The following is a 22565-nucleotide window of genomic DNA, read 5'->3' as shown; positions in this document are numbered from 1 at the left end:
TGCACTAGCAGTGTGTAAGTGCCGGTCTCATTGCTCCCTGTAGTTTTTTAATGCTCACTGGTATTTTGACTGACAATGGAAAGCTGATTTTAAAAGTCAAAGATTAAATCCTTAAGTCCCTAAAAGCTTCTTTGGGATTTGTAAATATTGAGCTTTAATAATGTATCTTTGTTAATATGCCTTTCCCTAAATCCTTTCCAACTCCAAAGAAAAAGAATCTCTCTTCCCCACCTCAATCATTTTCTGATTTCAGAACCAAGGCAGCCAACTTGTCACTTAATTAGCAATCTGGAGGTCTTCCAGTTCTCAAGAAAGTCAGGGGGTTAATCCGGGAAGCAAAGTGATCCAGTCTCATGGCTGAAATTTGTATTTGTCTTCATGAGAAGAGACTGCGCAGCCAAGGGTAAGCACACCTGTTACGTCACTTCAGATGCCTTTTACTTTAGGGGCAATTACAAGATCTTCCTTCAATGTTTCTAAGTAGAATTATTTTTAGTCACTTGATTTTGGCAGGTATCACAGAATGCCAGCATTAAAGGGAGCTCTATTTGGTCCAGTCCTTCCTCTTCTAAGGAACAGGACTGAAGGGTTAACCACACCTGAGAAGGCAGGTTGTCTTCGGGGGTTTGATCTTATCATTTTCTCTTCTTATGACCATGTCTCCCTTTATGGTGGCTGACCCGACCTTACTTACCTTTTAGCTTCATCTGTCCGGTAACTATGCCTGAGTTTAATATTGCTAGACCAGACTACTCTCCTCAACTCCTGACTCATATATTATAAGGCTGGTGCAAACATAATTGTGGTTTTGCAATTATTTTTCACCTTTGAAACCGCAACTACGTTTGTACCAACCTAATAGTATAGTATCTAACTGCCAACTCAGCATCTGCACTTGGATGTTTCCTAGACGTCAAGGCTATAGGCAGAGAGGTGACGAGTGGTCTCTGGAGCTAGAGCTAGGCTTAGGTTTCAACGTCAGCAACACTGGTAATTATCTGTGTGATCTTGGGTCACTTACTTAACCTTCTTGTGCCTTAGTTTTCCCATCTGTAAAAAAGGACGAAGATTACTTACCTAATAGGTTACTAAAAGTATTGAATTAGTTAAGATTTCAAAGCATTAGGAGCCAGGCACACAGTTAAGCCTTCAAAAAGTTAGCTATTAGTATTTCAAACTTAAAAGATTCAAAAATAAAATTTTACTTCCTATCTTCCCACTCCTTTCCAAGCTTACTTTGCAGATTTCTCTTCACCAGTGACAATTCCTTCTTCCAGCTCCTCGGGCCAGAAACCTTGGGACCACCCTTGACTCTCTGCTTTCTCTCCTACGCACATCTAGTCCAGCAGCTAATCCTTTCAGTTCCACCTTCAGAACATATTCAGACTCTGACCAAATCTCATGGCCTATACACTTGCTATCCTACTCCACGTCACCACTCTCTCTCACCTAGATGATTGCAATAGCTTCTCAACTGCTCTCCCTCCTTCTACCTTGGATTCCACGCAGTCTATTTCCCACCGCAGCCAGAGCAATCCTGTGAAAACATCAAGTCCAGTAATGACACTCCTCTCGTTAAGCCCCACAGTAGCTTCCCGTGACAATCACAGTGAAATCCTTTTAATGACCCACGTGGGCCTCAGCTACTTCTCTAACCTCGCCTACTATTTGCCCCCATGCTCATCGACTCCAGACACAATGGCGTCTGTGCTGTTCTTCAAATGTGTCAAGCACTTTCCTGTCTCAAACCTTTACCCTTTCTCTTCCCTTTGCCTGGAACTTTGTTCAAAGGTCCCCTTACATTCTTTCTAAAATAGTACTCAACTTTCGTTCCTCTCTATGTTCCTTAGTCTGCTTTTTCTTCACAGCACTTAACGCGACATACTCTGTTTCCTTGCTTATGAGGGACTATCTCCCACCACTGGAATCTATAAGCTTCAGGTTACAATACGGAGCACTTGCTAGTGTGTGGCTATTCCCTGTGGAGGTCTCCTCCCAGCACAGTCCAGAGATCTCCAAAAGGCTCTGCCTCCCCACCCCCAAGCCAGCAGGGAGCCTTCCAAGTGCTGTCCCCCAAGGCTGCCTGGATCTACGGAGGCTCACTGTGGGTACAGATACTGAGTTCAAATAACTCACCATGTACACCAGCTCTGACAATTAAGTTTGGGAACTTGTTGCAACGATGTTGCTAACCTGTTTTTGATATCAGAGCGATCAGTCATTATGAATTTGTACCAACTGGACAAACAGTTAACCAAGTTTACTATTTGGAAGTGCTGAAAAGGCTGTGTGAAAAAGTTACACAAAAACGACCTGAACTTTTTGCCAACAATTCCTGGCTCTTGCATCACGACAATGCACCAGCTCACATGGTGCTGTCTGTGAGGGAGTTTTTAGCCAGTAAACAAATAACTGTATTGGAACACCCTCACTACTCACCTGATCTGGCCCCCAGTGACTTCTTTCTTTACCCGAAGAAAAAGGAAATATTGAAAGGAAGACATTTTGATGACATTCAGGACATCAAGGGTAATATGATGACAGTTCTGATGGCCATTCCAGAAAAAGAGTTCCAAAATTGCTTTGAAAGGTAGACTAGGTGCTGGCATCGGTGCATAGTTTCCCAAGGGGAGTATTTCATAGGTGACCGTAGTGATATTCAGCAGTGAGGTATGTAGCACTTTTTCTAGGATGAGTTCACGAACTTAATTGTCCGACCTCGTATTTCACCCACTGCTCATCCAAAAGGTATTTTCACACCTGCTATTTCACTTGAGACTCAAAACAACTAATGTTATTTCCCCCATTTTATAGATAAGGAAACAGAGGCTGGGGAGGTGAAGTGACTTTTTGGCTAAGATTATTCAGCAAGTCATTGGTGGAACTGGAAAGGAAATCCTGAAAGCAATGCCTTTTCCAGACCTACCAAATACCATAACTATGACGCGGTCCTTGGAAACATGTCTGCCCCTTCTGCACTTATCTTCTTTGAAGGTCAAGAGAAAAGACACTAGTGAGATTTTCTCTTTTGTATCCCAAAGGCTGTAGTAGTGATTGGGTTTCCTGGGATTCTGATGTGTACATTTTAATTACTTTATAGAGGTCAGTACAATCTAATCCCTTTTTCTTGTTGTAACTAGGATTAGGACGGAAGAAATGGAAAACTATTTTTTGATTCATATGGAAATTAGAAATTACTTTCAAGAGAAATCAGAGGACTTTTTCTGAAATGACTTGATCTTTAGAAAGTAAAAATAGCAGAGTATCAAAAGGCTAGTGGAAGACTAGCACCTTGGCACAGGAAGACAAAGAGGATTACTCCTTTGTGAGCAGGAGACACTGCAGAAAAGACATTTTAGGTCTGAAGATTAAAAAAAGAAAACTGCCCTCCACCCCCACCTCAAGGCCAGGGCGACCAAAAACCAAACAAGCAAAAAAACTTTAATTCTCTCAAAATAAAAAAAAATAATAATAAAAAGAGGGCAAGATGAAGGAAATAATTTGGAATCTGCATGCTCTGAGCACTGAGCCAGGCACTTCTTTATCTGGTTTAATCTTCACCCTAACTCTATGAGATACATTATCAGCCCCATTTTGGAGATGAGGGTATTGAAGCTGAGACTTATCTTACACGGCTAGTAAATAGAGGAGGGGCTGAACCCAGGTCTGCTGAGTGAGAGGCCAAGTTCCTTCCTACAAAGCTCCCTACAGCTCTTCAAAACATTAGTCTACTCAGCATACACCTTATTTGGCTGCCGTTTTCTTTGCCGAGAGTCTTTTTGTTTGCCAAGATTATTTCACCTTCAAAACCTGGGAAAACAGGAAATTACTCTAGAGAATCAATTCAGTCAAAGATGGTCCAGTTAAAAAAAAAAAAAGCTATTCTGTTCCCAGTCAGTGTCCTAATATAAGTCATGATCATGTTACTGAAAAGCATTACTCAGGCAATAAATTACAGAGTTAGAAGAGGTATTCGAGGTGATTGAGTCCAATTTGCCATTTGGCTCAGAAATCCTCAGAAGCCAGCACAGCCTTCTAATGATGTTCTGCTAAGAACCTCTTCAGGCAGTCACAGCTCCTGTTTGAGAGCTCTGGACGTCAAGAAATTCTTCATTCTGAGCTGAAAATGTACCTGATAAGGAGTCCAACTCCGGACACCTTCCCAATCACTGACGCTAGGTCTACTCTCCCAGATCATGTCTGTTCCCTCTGCTCCAGGACAACTCTCCAGAGATACGAAGGTATCAGTTATTGTTCTTGAATTTTCTCTTGTCCAAATTCAACAGACGCAATTCCTTAAACCCTTCTCCATCCTGACTGCCACCTTTGGCCAGCCTTCAATTTACAAATCCCCTTCTCTTAAAACAATTCCACTTTCTTCCTTTGTTCATTCTTCTGCTGATGGTTTTACCCCCCATTTAAAAAAAAAAACCTGAATTGCCATAAGTCCCTGGTGATAGGTGGGTGGTCGGTGAAGGCCTAAAGTGGCTTCATCCAGATTTCTTTATCACTAGCTGATCAGCATAGTCAGCATCTAGCAACTGCTTACTCTGTGCCAAGCGTGGTGCTGGGTTCTTTACACAGGAGCTTACAGTCTCATGGGGAGACAATACAGGTTATTTATACTGATCTACACGGAACATATATGTCATCAAATAATACTGGGGTGTTAGTGGCAAGCTGAGGAGGAAGTGAAGAACAGGCCTGGGAGAGTTGAGAATGGCTTCTCAGAAGAAGAAACATTTCAGTCTTCCTTGAGCAATGAGGGGCAGGAGTTTGCTAGAGGTGTGTGGGGGTGGGGACAAAGAAATATGTATTCATTTCATGCACGAAGGCATGAAAATGTATATGCCATATTAAGGGAGTAACAAATAATTCAGTACGGTTGGAGTGTACGTGTGTGTGTGTGGGGGGTGGCAGGAAATGAAGACAAATAAGCCCACTGGTGATAGATTGTGAAGAGATCTGAATGCCAGGCTAAGGCATGAAATTCATCAATAAATAATAGGAATCCACTGGAGGATCTTAAACTGGGAAGTTTCAGATGTGTGTTTTACAAAATCTACTCCAGTGGCAGAGTAGAAAAGGGTTCAGAGTGGGAGAGATTAGGGAAGGAGGGGCCAGATAGGAAGTTATTGCAATAGGCCAAAGGCAAAGCTAAAACAGTAACAATGGGATAAAGGGGCAGGGGGGAAGGGGGGTTACAAACACGTTTAGGAGACAGAGCCTATAAAACTTCATCGTGATAGCAGAGTCTCATTTTTATTATTGTGAGCTGAAAGCCTACAAAGTAAGATGGAAACATTCTAATTGCAAGGTTGGTAGACTTTTTTCTTCCTTTTTTCTTTAACAGGCAGAAGGAAAGAAAATAAATTAAACTCTTGAATCGGTTCGTTCCAGAAAAAAGCCTGGCTCTGCATTCCTCTTACTGGCTGGGAGGCCTGGCTGCTGAGCGAGCTGCACTGGCGAGAATGTAGGTCAGCCGAGGCAGGCAGTGCTGCAGAACTGGCCCCGACCTGCCCACTGGACCGGAATCTGATGGAGCCTGTCCGTTGGCTTCAAGGCCCAGCCACCCAGGCTCCCACTAGTGAGCTCCAGGGAATTGTGAGGGTGTAAGTGAGGCCTTGCTCTTCTCAGGGGGAGGCAACTCCCGCTGAGGTAACAAGAAAAGGAGGAATATCCAGTGATCAATTATGCGCCAAGTTGCATCCTCGGGGAGAATTCACCCATCCAGATAAAAGGCCAGCAATCTCTGGGTCATTCATCTTGAGCCCTAGAATGAAGGCTGCTAAAACCAGAGCAGGCTTCACTTGATATGTCTTTAGTGTAAAAACAATATCATCCACAAAGAAAAAAATAGGAAAATAGGCTATGTTAAAGCTAATAATAAAATCGCTCATAGGTAAGCACATAAGGCCAAGTGTGTTGCTGTTCCTCAGGGGAAAAAATTCTTTTACAAATCTAAAAATATCTCCCAAGTTCCCTATCTGCCAGTAGGGGAGAAATTTTAATGGAAAGCAGATGGCCTATTCTTTCTCTTTCAATTGCCACTCCAGGAGTATGCTGCTTTTTTTTTTCTTTCCCTGCACATATGAAGCAGATGGGAGATACTCAGAACTTTACAGATTGTTTGGTGAATGATTCCTAACCTCCCTGCATCCATCTTCTAAAAAAGAGATAAAAGAGTAAGATGAAATTTTGCAGATTAATGATTTGGTCCATGAACCCCTTTCCCTCCCAGGTCAAGTCACTCTTTTATTCTAGTATTCTGTTTAAAGAGATCTGGTAAAGAGAAGAATCTCATTCATATTCAATAAAATATATTGAGATACTTGATTTTCCATGTGAAGAAAAAAATCTAGATCCCCACCTCACATTTCTCCAATTCCAGAAAGACTTAATAATTTTTAAGGACACAAAACTTTAAAAATTATTAGAAAAAAATATAGAAGAATATCAGTTTGATTTTGGGATTAGAAAGTATTTCTTAGACGAGACCAAAAGGAAAAACGACAAAAGGTTGATTAATTTAACTCATGAAAATTTAAATCGGTATGACAAGATGCTATAAACAAAGTTAAAAAAACAAGCACAGACTGAGAAAAGATGTTTGTAACACATTTAACAAAGGACTAATATCCAGAATAAAAAACTGGTATTAATAAGAAAATGAAAATAAACCAATAGAATCTAATCATGCAATTCACAAAACAAATCACTCAAATGACTAAGGAGGGGGAGGAAAGGAAAAGATGTTTAACCACACTAGTAATCAGCAAAACGCAAGTAAATGGAATTAAATATCATTTCATACCTATCAGACTGACAACAATTCTAAAGTCTGACAATATTAAGTGTTGGGAAAGATCTGAAACAATGGGAAGTAAAGCATTTTGAAGGCCAATTTTGCAATACCAAATAAAGACATACAACCCTGCAATTCTGTTTCTAGATATATATGTATGCCTGGGAAATTGGAATTTGAGTTGGGCCTTGTGGGATGGGCAGGATTCTGTCAGGCAAAGATAAAAGGATTGGCATTCCCAAATAAAAAGAACAGGATAAGCAAGGTCACAGAGATAGGAAAAGTACTTGAGGAACCACCAGGCTGTTTTCCAAAGTGTATACACCAGGAATATATGAGTTTCAATTGCTCCAGAAACTTGCAAGCCCTTGTTATTATCTGCCTTTTTGATGATAGTTATTTTGGGGTGCAAAGTGGTATCTCGTTGTTGTTGTTTTTTGTTTTGTTTTTAAGGAGGACTCAGCTCACAGTGGCCCACAAGGGGATCAAACCAGCAACCCTGGTGCCATCAGCACTAGCTCCAGCCAAGTGAGCCAAGCGGCCACCCCTCTCATTGTGGTTTTGATTTGCATTTCCTGATGACTAATTAGGATGAACAACTTTTCATGTGTTTATCAGCCATTTGTATATCTTCTTTGGAGAAGTGTCTATTCAGATTCTTTGCATATTTCTTAATTGATTTATTTGTCTTTCTATTATTGGGTTGTAAAAGTTCTTGATACAGCCTAGTTACAAGTCCTTTATCAGACAGATGGTTTACAAATATTTGATTCCCTTCTGTGGGTTGTTTTTTTGCTTTCTTGATGGTGTCCTTGAAGCACAAAAATTTTTAATTTTGATTAAGTTCAATTTATCAATTTTTTTATTTGGCTGCTTGTATTATTGGTGTCATATCTAAAAAAACCCTGCCAAATCTAAGGTCACAAAGATTTGCCTTCAGGTTTTCTTATAAGAGTTTTTTGAGTTTTAGCTCTTACATTTAGGTCTCTGATCCATTTTGAGTTAATTTTTACGTATGATATTTGGGGAAAGGGCCCTATTTCATTCTTTCATACATGGACAATCAGTTGTCCCAGCACCATTTGTTAATGGTTAAAGCACCATTATTCTTTCTTTCCCCATTGAATTGTTTTTGGTACCCTGGCTGAAAATCACTGACTGTAAATGCGAGGGTTTACTTCTGGATACTCAATCCTACTCCATGGATCCAGGTCTAGCCTTAAGTCGGAACCACACTGTCTTGAAGACTGTAGCTTTTAATAAACTTTGAAATTGGGAAGTTCTCCAACTTTCTTCTTTACCAAGATTGTTTTAGCTAATATGGGCCCTTTGAATTTCCATGTGAATTTTAGGAACAGCTTTAGGAACAGAATTTTAGTCAAAATCTGCACACAAGCCAGCTGGAATATGGATTGGGATTGTGCTGAATATGTAGATCAATTTGGGAAGTATTAACGTCTTAAAAATGTTGTCTTTCAATTTATGAATACTAGATGTTTTTCCAATTTAGACTTTTAATTTTTTTCTACAATATTTTGTAGTTTGCAGAGTATATGTTTTGTACCTTGTTAAATTCATTCTTACATATTTTATGCTGCTGTTTTTATTTTTATTGGGAAATACTGGGGAACAGTGTGTTTTTCCAGGACCCATCAGCTCCAAATCAAGTCGTTCTCAATCTAGTTGTGGAGGGTGCAGCTCACTGGCCCGTGTGGGAATTGAACTGGCGACCTTGGTGTTATGAGCACTGCGCTCTCATCAACTGAGCCAACTGGCCCCCCGCATATTTTATGCTGCCCACGTTTTGATGCTACTGTAAATAGCAGTGTTTTCTTAATTTCATTTTTGGATTATTACAACTGTATAGAAATACAACTGATTTTTGTATATTGATTTTGTATCCTGCAACCTTGCTGACTGAATTCATTTATTAGTTCTAACATTTTTTTTTTCTGTGTGGATTCCTCAGAATTTTCTATATAAAAGACCATGTCATCTGCAAATACAGATAATTTTACTTCTTCCTTTCTAATCTGGATTACTTTTTATTTCACATTCTTGCCCAAATGCTCTGGTTAGAACCTTCAGTCCAGTGTTCAATAGAAGTGGTGAGACTACAGACAGACTTGCCTTATTCCCAATGTTAGGGGGAAAGCATTCAGATTTTTTCTATTAAGTATGTTGATAGCCATGAGTTTCTCATAAATGTCCTTCATCAGGTTGAGGAAGTTCCCTTCTAGTCCTAGTTTGCTAGACTTTTTTGTTTGTTTAAATCACGAAAGGGTATTGGAGTTTGTCAAGTGATTTTTCTGTGTCTATTGAGACGAGTATGTGGGTTTTTTTCCTTTAATAGGGTATATTGCATAGATTGATTTTCCTATGTTGGATGGATCTGGTACCCCTGGGATACATCCCACTTGGCCATAGTGTATAATATAATCATTTCTATAAATTATTGGATTCATTTTGCTAGTATTTTGTTGAAGATTTTTGCACTTATATTTAAATGGACTACAGGTCTGTAGTTTTCTTGTGTTGTTTTTATCTGCTTTTGGTATGGGGGCAATTTCAGCCTTATAGAATTGGTTACAAAGGTTCTCCTGCTTTTATTTTTTGGAAGAGTTTGTGGAGGGCTAGTGTTAATTCTTATTTAAATGTTTCTTAGAACTTACCAGTAAAGCTGTAAAGTTGTCTGGTCCTGGGCTTTTCTTTGTGGGAAGTTTTTTTTCTTCCTAGTTCTATTTGTTATAGGTCTATTCAAACTTCTATTTCTTCATAAATCAGTGTTGGTAGTTTGTGTCTTTCTAGTAAATTTGTCCATTTCACCTACGTATCTTATTGTCATTCAATTGTTCATAGTATTCCCTTATAATCCTTTTTATTTCTGTAAAGTCACTAGTAATGTCTCCTGTATCATACCTGAGTTTAGTAATTTTAGTCTGTTCTCTTTTGTTCTTGATCAGTCTAGATCAAAATTTGTCCATTTTGTTGATCTTGTCAAAGAACCAAGCTTTGATTTACTGATTTTCTCTATTGTTTTCCTATTTTTTAATTTCATTGATTTCACTCTAATCTTTATTTCCTTTCATTTACTTGCTTTAGGTTTAGTTTGCTCTTTTTCTCCTCCCAGTGTGTTAAGGTGAAAGGTTAGGTTCTTGAGTAAAAATCATTCTTTGTTTTTAATGTAGGTATTTCCAACTATAAATTTGCTTCTAAGTATTACTTTAGCTAAGTACTACTTTAGCTACATACCATAAGTTTTGGTAGGCTGTGTTTCATTCATCTCCAAGCATTTTCTAATTTACTTTGTGATTTCTTCTTTGACCAACTGGTTATTTAGGAGTGTGTAATTTAATTTTCACATAACTGAGTTTCTTACATTTCTTTGTTATTGATTTCTAATTTCATTTCATTGTGGTTGGAGAGCATACGTTGTCTGAGTTCAATCCTTTACATGTATTGAGAGGTGTTTTATGGCCCCAGCACATAGTCTATTCTAGAGAATGTTTCATATCACTTGAAAGAATTATATTGTTGGTATATCCTGTAGATCTGTTAGGTGTAGCTGGTGGACATGCTGTTCAAGTCATCCATTTCTCTGTTGGTCGGCTGCCAAGTTTTCTATCCACTGCTGAAAATGAGGTACAGCAGTCGCCAACTATTATTGCTGAATTGTCTCTTTTGCCCTTAATTTCTGTCAGTTTTTGTTCATGTATTTTGGGGTTTTGCTGTTAGGTGCATATATGTTTATAACTGTTGTATCTTCATGATGGATTGGCCCTTTTATCATTATAAAATGTTTTAAAGTCTATTCTGTGTAATATTAGTACAGCCACTCTAGCTTTCTTATGGTGCTGTTCACATGATCTTTTTCCATCTTTTTACCTTCACCCTTTCTGTATCTTTGAATGTAAAGTGGATCTCCCATAAACAGTATACAGTTGGATCTTGTTTTTTTTTTCAATCCAGTATGACAATATCTGCTCTTTGATTTGATACATAGCAGATTTAATGAAGGCACTGGAACAGTAGGATAGGACATGTTGAAAGTGAGTAAATTTTTTCTTCGATTTTAATTTTTTTTCAATTACAGTTGACATTCAATATTGTATTAGTTTCAGGTATACAGTATAGTGGTTAGACATTTACAGAACTTATGGAGTGATCCCCCACCCAATAAGTGTAGTACCCAGCTGGCACCATACACAGTTATTACAATATTATTGACTATAATCGCTCTGCGGTACTTTATATCCCTGTGACTATTCTGTAACTGCCAATTTGTAGTTTTTAATCCCTTCACCTTTTCGACCCAGCCCCTCAACCCCCCACCCCCCCAGAAAGTGATTAAATGTTGATAATAAAGAAAAGGAACAATGACAGCTTGAGGAGGTAGAAGGATCCAGAGGATTTTTTGGTGAGTGGGGGGGATGGGATGGGTGGGGAATGGAGGCAAGACATTTCCCCCCTTAAGAACGAAAGAAATTAGAGGCATAGCTCTAAATGCATCTTTGTTTATACTCAGGTTAACACTCACTTTTACACTCATTTTATTATCATGAAGCCTGCATCCTTACAGCCTTTCTTAGCCAGCCCTTTCCCAGTGCTGAAATTAGTTGTGCGCTGGAAGGCCAGAAATCTTTTTAGAATTGTGTATGTTAAATGTTACTACCTGAGTGACTGCCTTCAAAAGTGAGCCATGTACACAAGTAGTGGTCAATTCAATTAACTATTTACCCGAATTCTTAATGTGTTCTAGGAGCTATAATAAACGCATAGTGAAAGGACAATCCTGTCCTCCATGAATTCACCATGTCATGGGAGAGACAAGCAAGCACAGAAGTAACTGGTAGGAGGCATCCTGGGGTAAAGGTCACAGAAGGAGCTACAAAGTGTTATGGGAGAACAGGGAAGAAAGTCAAAATGAATTTTAGCACTTAACCTGTTTCCCTGTCCCACCAATCTGGTCTGGCTTCTGGATTGCAGAGGCTGCTACCACTCCAAGTTAGCTATAAGAGAGATCTTAAGTAGAGAGTTGTCTGTGCTCAGGCCATGCATCTTCCCCTACTGTTAATTCAAACAAGTAACACTGTTGTGGACACTGAGAGCAGGTGTCAAGCTGAGACAAACTGTATACTGTTACAGACACATTAAGAGCTTTATTTACAGGCAGACCTAGATTCAAATCCCAGCTCTTTTACTTATTAGCTCTATACCTTTGGGCAAATCACTTCGGCAAAGACTGAGTCTCAGTTTTGATACTTTAAAAATTAGACACAATCATTAACTTACTTGCTCGGTAAACATTTTTTGAGTATCTACTCTATGCCAGGACCAGTGTCTCTTTTCACTTCTGTATCTGTATGTGGGCTGGCTAGTGGGGTAAACAGGGCAGTTCTCAACTTACTTTGTAGAAACCCATCGGAACACTCCTACTAAGAGTCAGGAGGAGTTTCCTGTTCTGGCCATCGTGTAGGAGCCATCCTAGTCCAGTGGAAAGAACAGGGGCTCTGAAGGCAGGCAAATGTGGGTTCAAAAGTCAGCTGTGCCACTTATCAGACATGAAATCTTAGGCAAGTCCCTTTACCTGAGCCTCAAGAACACAGGGATATCCTATATTGTAGGCTAGCAAATTAAAAGCGGTAGCATGCAAAATACATACCAGCATAAATACTTGGCACACAGTGGTGAGTACTTCACTAAATCCACTCCTACCCCTTTCGTTTAAAGTTCCTTTTGGGAAGTGACTGAGCTTGCCCATGGATTTGAAGGCATTTAATGAAAAGCCTCGACATCCTCAATCATGTCCCTCACCTCCTACCTTTTGCTCTCCCTTCCATGGCATGGCTCCAGGTAATTAGGCCGATTGCTGTTTGGCCAAGCACAAGCTGGAGAAAAGCAAGCTACTAGTCAGCATGGTGTTTTGTGGAAACACTGAATCAATCACTATGCTTTGATCGCACGTTAATTTTTAGTGTACTTTTGTGCGTGTGGGTATATTTACAATCTTTTGTGCATTTTAAAACATTTTCTCTAAAAAATTTGTAAATAAAAGTGTCCTCACATTTTTGCCTTTTTATGTTTCATTCATTACAGTCTATTATTTTTGCTTTGTGTTACTGGTTAACAGTGAAAGTTACAGCAACCAACAGGGCGTTATCTGAAACAAATCTAAATGACCCAACAACCCATAATTCCTTACATAAATTAAGGTGTTATGGACAGTACATAGCATATAATCTCATTTTTGTTGAAAAATAATGTGTACGTATGTTCATTTCAAAAGATCTAGAAAAAAACGATATACCAAAGGGTTAACAGTGATTATCTCTGGCTCAGGAGAAATTACGGATGTTTTTCTTACTCAGTATTTTCTGATTTTTCTAAAATGAACATACATTGTTTTGAAAATGAGGAAAAACAACAAAAGAAACCATAAAATGATCATATCATTGACACTTAAGTAAGTTTAATTAATCTTCTATTGTTACACATTTCACCTGTTCCAAATAACAGCTCCTCATCCTTCAGGCAGAACCAGGACTAGAATCCAGATACCCAGATTTTCTAGTTATATGTAAAAATGTCCTAGAAACTTTTTGGGCTCTAAAAATTTAAAGGGACGACATTAGAGACTTGTCAGCCCATTGGTGAGGTCCTAAAGGAAGTAGGTGGGAAATAGGTATGATACACACACCACGAGTGGGTTTTCAAATAAACGGAAATAGGGAACATGTCTTTGGTCAAAGATTCCCAAAGTGCTTCCATTTCAACACGTTTTCTGTTCAGAGATGCCACTAGTATACTACGTGACCTGGGCAAGGCCCTGGAAATCCTTATCAAATTCTGAGTCTGTTCCTGTGTCTGCAAAAGAGTATAAATGAACATCTCCCATATTTTTACAGGTGAGAAAACTGAGGCTCTAACGGTTAAATAATTTGCACACAGTTATGCACAAGTGACAGTTAAGAATGAAATCAGATCAATCTTATAAAGAAGAATAAGGGTAGGGGAATGGTGGCTCTGAGTTATTTTATTTTTTCCTCTTAACACTAAGGAGGCATCAGTAGATCTTTGCACAACGCAAATGATACTGTACACTCTACTGTGCTGGATTGAATTAGAAGGTGTATTGAATTACAATTAACTCATGGCCTCGTCTTAACAGCTGAGTAATTAGATCAAGCTAATCTGAATTTTATTGCTTGTTTTATTATGGCCTATAATCAGTTGAAATTATAGTGGGAAGTTCAAGAGTCTTACACAAAGGCAACATGCTGAAGAGAAAGAGGATCTCCTAACCCTGAGTAGCTGGATGATCCCAGGCAAGTCACTTAACTATTCTGTACCTCAGTTTCCAAATCTGTAAAATGGGAATAGCATTATCTTGCCCTGTAATTATCAAGGTATATTAAGTTTAGAAATCCCAGGACTAGGAAAAAGGGGGATTCCCCAAGTTATGAGAAAAATACCTGAGAAACACATTCTGGCCTCGGTACTCCCAAGAACTCAATAAAACGCATAATAACCACGCAACCAATCACATCAGCCAGAAGAAGCCTGGGATAAGTCCAGATTATTCCTTCTCCCTCACTCCCCAAATCCAACATCAAGTCCTAACTTATTCATTCATATTCCACAAATATTCAATGTCTACTGTATGCCAGACACCGCTCTGTCTAAAAATGTCTCAAACATGTCCTCTCCATCCCCTCCATTCTTTCCAGTCTTCTTCCATCCCTAAATACCACCCCTAGTTCAGGTCTCTTGACGGAATTATTTTAAGAACCTCCTAACTTATCCTCTAACCTCCATTTTCTCTCTCCAATACATCCTGCTCACACATCCAGAGAGATCTTTCAAAAATGCCAATCTATCCACCATGCCTAAAACTCTCTGGTGGCCAAAGATAAAATTCCAAACAAGTATCCAAACGATAATGGTTATTTCTAAGGACAAAGTTCCAAATTTCTTAGCATGGCATAAGGACCATACGAGGCTGGACCCTATCCATCTAGAGATTTCCGTTCTTGCCATTCCTGGCCTGGCACTGTACAATTCACAAACACCAAATGCACAGCTGTTCTAGAATACTCCATTCGACTGTCTGTTTCCATGTCACTGTTAAGCTGTCCTCAGTCCTTGGATTGTCCTTGCCTTGCCCTTCACTTCATGTCCTTCTTCCAAAACCCTTCACTGACCTTTCTGTCTCCAGGCTAGATTAAGGGTCCCTTCCGGCTACTCCCATAACTGGCTTTTCTTACACAGTTCTTATCAAATTACATTGCCCTTTTCCTCAAATATTCATCCTCCAATTTGATGGCTCTTGAATCAGCCCAGCGATGACCCCCTAAGTGTGGTACTCTTTGCCCTTCCGTGTCCAGACAGGGCCTTCTGCTTGCATTCTCACTGTCCAATCCATTCTTTCCAGTCTCCTTTCATCCCTAATTATCAAGCCTGTGGCTGGGGCCGTGGGTCTCGCCAAGACAGACTCACTCACCAGCTCACCAATACTTCTCTGCTGACTCAACTCCCAGTGTAGAAAAAGGAGCATAGACTTTAGATTCACATATAGGTTCTAATCCCAGTTTTGCCATTTCAAAGTCTGTGAATTCAGGCAAGTTATTGCTTCCACTCACTGAACTTCAACTTCCTCTTACATAAAATGGGATAATAATTACTTGGCAGAGAGTTGAGATGACAATAATGCTAGTAATAAAAACAATATTGTTACTTATTATATATTAAGTATCATGCTAAGCACGTTATACTGATCTCATTTAATCCTCACCATCCCTTCATGAGGTAGGTTCTATTATATTTTTTTATTTTATAGATGAGGAAACCACTTAGAGAATTAACTTATTTGCCCAAGACATCGTGGCAGACCATGGCGCGCTGACCCAGTGCTCATTCCCAACCTCGTCCGCCCTTCGACACTACGGAGGCTGGAAAAGCTCCTTGCTGTCCAGCCCTTCCTAGCCCTTAGCACTGAGTAGCCAGGTAGCCCGGTTCTGACCAATGAGATATATAGAAACGTCTCCTGGGGAATTTGGGGAATTTTACTTTCCTAGTAAAATGACAAACATCACTGATGGTCCTTTCTACCCCTTTTCCTGCCTCAGTCACAGACATGATGCCAACACCTGTAGCAGCCACCTTAGATCAAGAGTCAGAGGACACCGATCTTGAAATCACTGATATAATAAAATTAGTGCCACCTGCCACTGACCCCCCAGAATTTTTACGTGAGAAAAATATACCTATGTGTTTAAATTACCATTAGTCAAGTCTTCAAATAGCATCTTCAGGCATTTTACACGTGATACAGAATAATCAAATGATGCGGCTAAGATTCAAAACGAGGCAGTCTTAACCACTAGGCTGGATGAGAAACACTTAGCACTGTATTTGGTAGAGAACAAGTACTCAAATGATGAAAATGATAATAATATAAATTATTCCACTTTCCTCCTCGAGGCTCCAAGCTCCTCTGGAAACTCAGGCCTATCAGTAACCTAAATCCCACCAGAGCTGCTCGGGACAGGTCACCCTTTTGGATACTGTACCCAGCCCTCTTCTCCGCATCTCTGAATTCAGTTCTCCCAGCTCAGGGTCTACCCTAAGGAAGGACAGGGAGGGAAGGTCTGCAGTCAGGTCCTGGCTGCTCGCTCCTACCCACATGACGGTACCACAAAGACTCCAGGTCTCCGGCCATGCAGGTGTAACATGACAGAGTTCAAGGAACTCAGCATCAACTTACAAGTGTGACAGCACCTGTGGTGATAGTGAAGGCCCAAACTTCTCTCTGGCAGCCAGAGACCTTTGGAGGTAACAAGAAGTATGGTTTTGTAGTTTAAACAAGACCAAAAACTACTGATTGTTCTGCCTCTTTTCCTCCTGAGAACAGTAATAGCAAAAATTTGATGTAGACACTTAAATTGAAGTACCTCCCCCACCAGCTGAGCAATTTTCAAGTCATCACACTTTGACCTCACCCAACATGAGTCTTCTAAAGCCGGTTTTTGGGGCTAATTGTTTAGTCTTCCTAAGATGTGCAAGGAAAAAGACAGGATTGTTGGCCATCTTCTTGAAAACTGTAGCGTCTATTCCTGGGTCCTGGGTTTAAGTTGCCTGCCCACAGGCCACCCCATCTGAGAAGGGGCCAGCCACTCCTGTCATAGGGGACACATGTGTCATAGTGGACACATGATCTGTTTCTAAAGCTGTTTGAGACTCAAGGGTATTTTCCACGGGAATTATGACATTCACAATGGCAAGATTCCTAGACAAGATCATCGATTTGGGGGAGAAGAAAAAGCCTATTTACTGAACATTTTCTAAATGGCAGATATGAATATCAGAATCACTTAAGGCAGCATGTAAAAACAGATTGCTGGGAACCTCCTCCAGAATTTCTGATTCATAGTTCTGGGGTAGGGCTCAAGAATTTGCATTTCTAACAATTCCTAGGCCTGGGCACTAGACTTAGAAGCCACCGCTTTAAGGTATAAATCAATCAGTCACTGAGACTTTGAAAAGCCACAACTGGACACCTTCAGATACCTGAAACACCTATCCAACCCTAAGAAGACATTCACAATGTCATGCTATTCATCTTGCTTAGAGCTTTTTAAAAAAATAAATAAATAAAACAACAACAACAATACCTTCCCCAGCCCTCCCCACCAATACACACAAATCCCTAAAAGCCAATAGTGACAGATTTCTACAGGTTTCTCTTTCCAAATGCTTCAGGACACTGGGCAATGCCTGTGCATTTTCAGAAGAGGAATTCTCCGAGGAAGAAATTCTTTCTTGCCCGGCCTCGGGAAGAAAGGACGAGTCAGCAGTGGAGGTTCACCACTATCCCTAAGTGTGCACAGACTATTTACCACCTTAACTGCTACTAAAAATACCCCCAAAACTTTAAAACAATGATTCTCAAGCTTTGTCCACAACACATCTATGCTCACGACAGTAATGATAAGGGGTGAATGGGTAGGATGGGGAAGGGAGAGTGTGAGGGGCGTCCTGGGCGAGGGGGAGACAAACAAAACCAGGTAATTCTGAGATATTAGTACATTTCACGGCAGCTTAGGAGCTGTCAGCGTGTTACAGGTGAATTGAGATACTGATTCCTTAAGCTCTCGGGAGTCTGGGAAGGAAGCAGGGCACGGGAGCTCCTGGGCTGCCTCGTCTGTTGATTCAGAGTTCTCTACAAATATCATTATTTTCTGTGTGGAAGCACAGGCTTACAGCAACTGTGAATCACTGCTGTAGCGAACAAAGACATTTATCCCAGCTCTGAAGTCAATTTGCCAGAGACTTAGGGACTCTGAAAAGGCTTCAGTATTATGGGCTTAATCATTTAGTCACTTATTCATTCGGCCAATCAATATTCACTGCAAGTTTACGTCGTGTTGGGCACTTGTTAAGCGCTGAGTGCCTGCGAGAGCAATGAGAGGTACAGAAATATAAGCAATGATCAGGCAGCAAACACAAACCACATGCTAGCTCAGTGGTTAGACTAGATTCTGGCTCTGCCTCTTTCTGGCTCTGTGACAGGGACAAGTCTCTCCATCTTTCTGGACTTGCGTCTATATCTACTAGCACACTTGTATAATAAGGATTAAGTTCTCAAACTGGGTACAGGAAACCTGGGGGTGCTCAACAATACAGGTATATGAAAACACTGAATTAAATATGGTATCCTTCCTGGGATGTTAATATTTACCAGATGGTAAATAATTCAAAGTATTTGTTTTACAGAAAACAACTATGACTATATAATGGTGACTTAAGGTAAAATTCATATGAGTTTTGAAGATAACACATAAACTTCAAATAAATTTTAATCTTAGAATACCTGCTCTGGGCTATTTCCCCATCGATCCAGGAATGAACTTGTTGTCCTCTGATGTCAGATATACTTGGGTGGGAAAGTTTCCAACACATTGTGCTTGGCTGATAATACGTGCTCAACAAATAGCAACCACTATTGTTAGTGAGCAATAGATGTGATTAACCCACCCACAGGAGAAACAAACTTACTGTGCAGTATACGGAGCTTAAGAGAGTGCCCGCTCTACTCAGGCGTTCTTTTTCTTTCCAGGCTCTAGACTTCTTCAATTTCTGCTCTCAAACCCTGTGATTATTTGGGAAGTAGACTCTAGAAAGCAGGCTAATTCTGCCCCCAAATGCCAGAGAGGTGTCTTCAAAACACACAAAAAAGAATGTTTTGGCATTAGTCAAGTCGCTAATTTCATCGACCTGCTAGCCTCCCTTGGGGCCTCAGCTGGCTGGCTGAGCAGTTAACCTTCAGGAAAAAAACAGTCAGTCCACCCTCAGACCCAGCTCCACTCTTGACTAGTTTTATCTTATTTAAAAAGCTCTTCGAGATCAATTATCTCCTTAAAGTCTCATAAACAAGTGATAGGTAGGGTAGGAGTTATTTTTCCTACTTTATAGAGGAGAAAACTAAGGCCCTTGGAAGTAAAGTGACTTGTTCAAGTTTTCAGTCAGAGGCAGAGCCAGGAATCAAACTCAGGTCTTCTGACTTCTATGGGGAAGGGGGTTCCCCACTACATTAAGCAACAGAAATCATTCCAGTGAGAATCTTTGCAACATAGCCAAAAGCGCTTCAAATCTTTTGTCAACATTCCACCAATTTTCAGCTGTACTCAGAACCACCAAATTATATATCTTCTTTGACTAAGAAAGAATCATAAGTAACTACATAGAAAACGAAATTAAATTGCATCAGTGTATTTAGCAAGAAATGGGAACTCACTCACTGGTGGAGGCTATGGCTGTACCTGACCTTTCACAGGAGAATACTTGTGGAAAGGCTTTCGTGGTTTCCTGTTGGTCTTGCTCAAGAATGTCAGGAGCTCTGGGGCAAGAAGCCCTGGACTGACAGAAGATCCTGACGCAGTAGGACAGGGTCTGAGCAGGGTACTGGGCTCACTTCATCTTCCGTGTTTCTGAACCCTTCATTAATGCCAGGGTATCCAAGAAGGGGTACAGAAAATTGTATTCAAGAAGGGGCAAAAGAAATAGATTAAGGGAATGAGGTAGCCAGTTGTTTTACAAAGAGAGAGAGCTAACAGAAATGTATAGATTAATGCTCGGAAGGTTAAGAGCTGGAAGGGAAACTTAAACAACTCAGGTAAGCCCCTTATAGCCTGGATGGGAAAGTGAAGGCAAAAGAGAAAGGCAGGAAGGGGCATTTGAGATCTTGCTCCCCATAAATGTCGTCCATTTGGCTCAAATAAACTCTTTATGAGAATTTAAAAAGAGAGAAAGAGACAGAGACGGGCAGGCTTTGTCTAGTGTCTTGTAGTCGTTAGGACCGACCTGGACCTGGAACTGAGAACTCCATCCATCTCATGCTTCGAGACCCCGTTCCAGGCGTGGCTTCTCAGAAGTCTTTCCTGACACCAGCCTCTGACAGAGTTGTGGCCTCTCCCGTATACCCACCATGTTTCCACAGCAATCTGTGCAACTATTTATTACGTTAGGCTCTGGGAAAACAGTGGTGCATCCCTATGAGATAGCATTTATCTTGATGGACTATAATTGTTTCCTTACATGTCAGTGTCTTCCCCATTCTTACAGATCAAGGGAGGGGGGAGTCCATGGAGGGGCTGCTGGCTCCTCAAAGGTGGGGCTCCCTAGTCCTAGAAACTGCAAAGACAACCCTCTTCCCTAGCTTATCACTGGGAGCAGTGAAAGGAGCACATATTTTAAGACAGATCAGCTTGCTATAACAGAAAGCACATACACTTTGAAATCATAAAGACCCAAGGTCAAATCCTTCCTCATCCATTAGAAGCTACACTATACACCTGACCAAGTCATATGACCTGAATTAAACTACCAGTTTCTTTAACTGTAAAGGAAGAGTACTACAGGGTTTGTGATTAATAAGATTACAATTCATATATAAAGTACCTAGCATGTGCTTCCCAAATGGTAATTAATATTCTTTAACAAAATCATTACTGTTACTAACAACAACAAATGTTTATTCTAATGCACTGTATTTGGTACTTGTTTACAAATCATCTCACATGGATTTTCTATTTCCAGTAATGTGGAGGAAAAGATAACCTGAAAATCTGCCTACTGCATAGCACCTAGAAAAGGTAGATAAAGGATAACAAATGTTATGTTATGTAACACACAAAGGCAGAATTGAGATTTTAAGAAAGAAAAAGAAACTGAAAATCAGGAACTGTCACAGCAAGCTGAATTGAACTGCTCCGGGAAGGTTTCTTGCCCTGGGCAATCAAAGGGCTTGCTTTTTAAAGCCACTGGGGGTGGGAGATGAGGCGCTGGGCCGTGGAGAGGCCATGAGCTAGGCCTCAAGTTCCCCTGCATAAAGCTGAGGCCTTAGTTGAATCATATTATCAGTAAAAAAATAAATAAGTAAACGGACTCAAAAGTACAGAGAGACAACAGGAAGCTTAGCTTCAAAAAGAAAGTTTCCCTAAGAATTTGAAACTTTGGACTGTGTTAAAACTGAATTTATTCTAGTTGTGTGCGTTTATACTACCTGTGTGGTCCTAGAATGTAGGATTTTTAAGAGAAGTTAAAACAGTTCCAGGATGATACTATTCCTTGGTGATTTGTAGAAACAAAGACGATCCTCCCTCTCTCCCTCTGGAAGAGCACTAATTATCTCATTTAATTCTCACCACCACCCTATGAAATAGATAATATTATCCTAGTTTACTGAAGAAAAAATAAATTTAGGGAGGTTAAGCAACTTGTCCAAAGTCACCTAGCTGTCATCTAACAGACCTGGGATTTGAAGCTGGTTGTTGTTCATTCAATCAAAAAACATTTACCAAGTTCTACGATGTGCCACGCAGAGACAGGTCTGTTCCCTTGCCAGCATATCACACTGCCTCACCTTGTTTGTGTAAACCAATAGATAAATGCAACTGTCCTCTTCCTTCTCAAGTTTAGCAATTCAGTAGGAATGAAGGCCGCCAGGATCACAGGAAACCCACAAGATTCCCCTGGGCTCTGTCTGCCAAAGCAGCTCAGTCCTCTCTGGCCAAAGCATAGAGGGTTGCTGGAAGGAACACTCTGAACTGGGAAGGGAAACGGTAACAGGCTCCCCGAGCCAGTGAGGCATGGGGTTCTGCCCAATGGGTCCTGGTTGGTGAAATAACCATACAATAGAAGTTCAAACAGAAAATACTATTAAGGATAAATTAAGATAATAAAAGCTGCTCCGATCGACACAAACATAAGAAACTCAAAGTTAGTGATGACAGCTATAGCCCTATCAGGCTCAACCTCTGATATGTTTCTGAATGTTATTTAGGAGCATTAGGAAAACCCTGATTTATTACACAAACATAAGTAGCTGCAAATGTTGGCAATGTTTTGTTTTGTTTTAAATTAACATGCATTCTTAGAAGCTTCAGTTAACACATTGATCAACTTTTGTTTATGCGTGCTTTGTAATAGTTCTAAATATATATATATTTTAAATCAAATCAAATATTTGAGGAATTTCTGAAGCACCCTGTAGTGTTCTTATAGAACCAAATTCAGAACAAGCAAAGTTCTCAGATCCCTGCCATCAAGACCATTACTGAAGCTTTCTGAGCTTCATTTCCCACTTTGCCCTTTTTATATACGCTTTACTCCAGCTAATCTCCAATATCTACTGTACTCTGACCATACCTCCTTACCTCCGTGGGGTCGTCATACGTTCCCTTCACCTTGGATTTAAATTCAT

The 22565-nt window shown here is 40.2% G+C and overlaps 1 protein-coding gene across 5 annotated transcripts in view; it reads right to left on the bottom strand.

Annotated features, from left to right (window-relative positions):
• FAM168A (family with sequence similarity 168 member A) overlaps positions 1-22565 on the bottom strand; it is a 189763-nt gene that overhangs the window by 28977 nt on the left and 138221 nt on the right. The gene's annotated exons all lie outside the window — the stretch shown is intronic.

Source organism: Rhinolophus sinicus, chromosome 14, assembly GCF_057876585.1.
Source record: "Rhinolophus sinicus isolate RSI-liver-muscle chromosome 14, RSI-T2T, whole genome shotgun sequence".
Lineage (NCBI taxonomy): Eukaryota > Metazoa > Chordata > Mammalia > Chiroptera > Rhinolophidae > Rhinolophus > Rhinolophus sinicus.
Note: the sequence above shows the minus strand (reverse complement) of the source record. Positions and strands in the feature narration are given on the sequence as shown.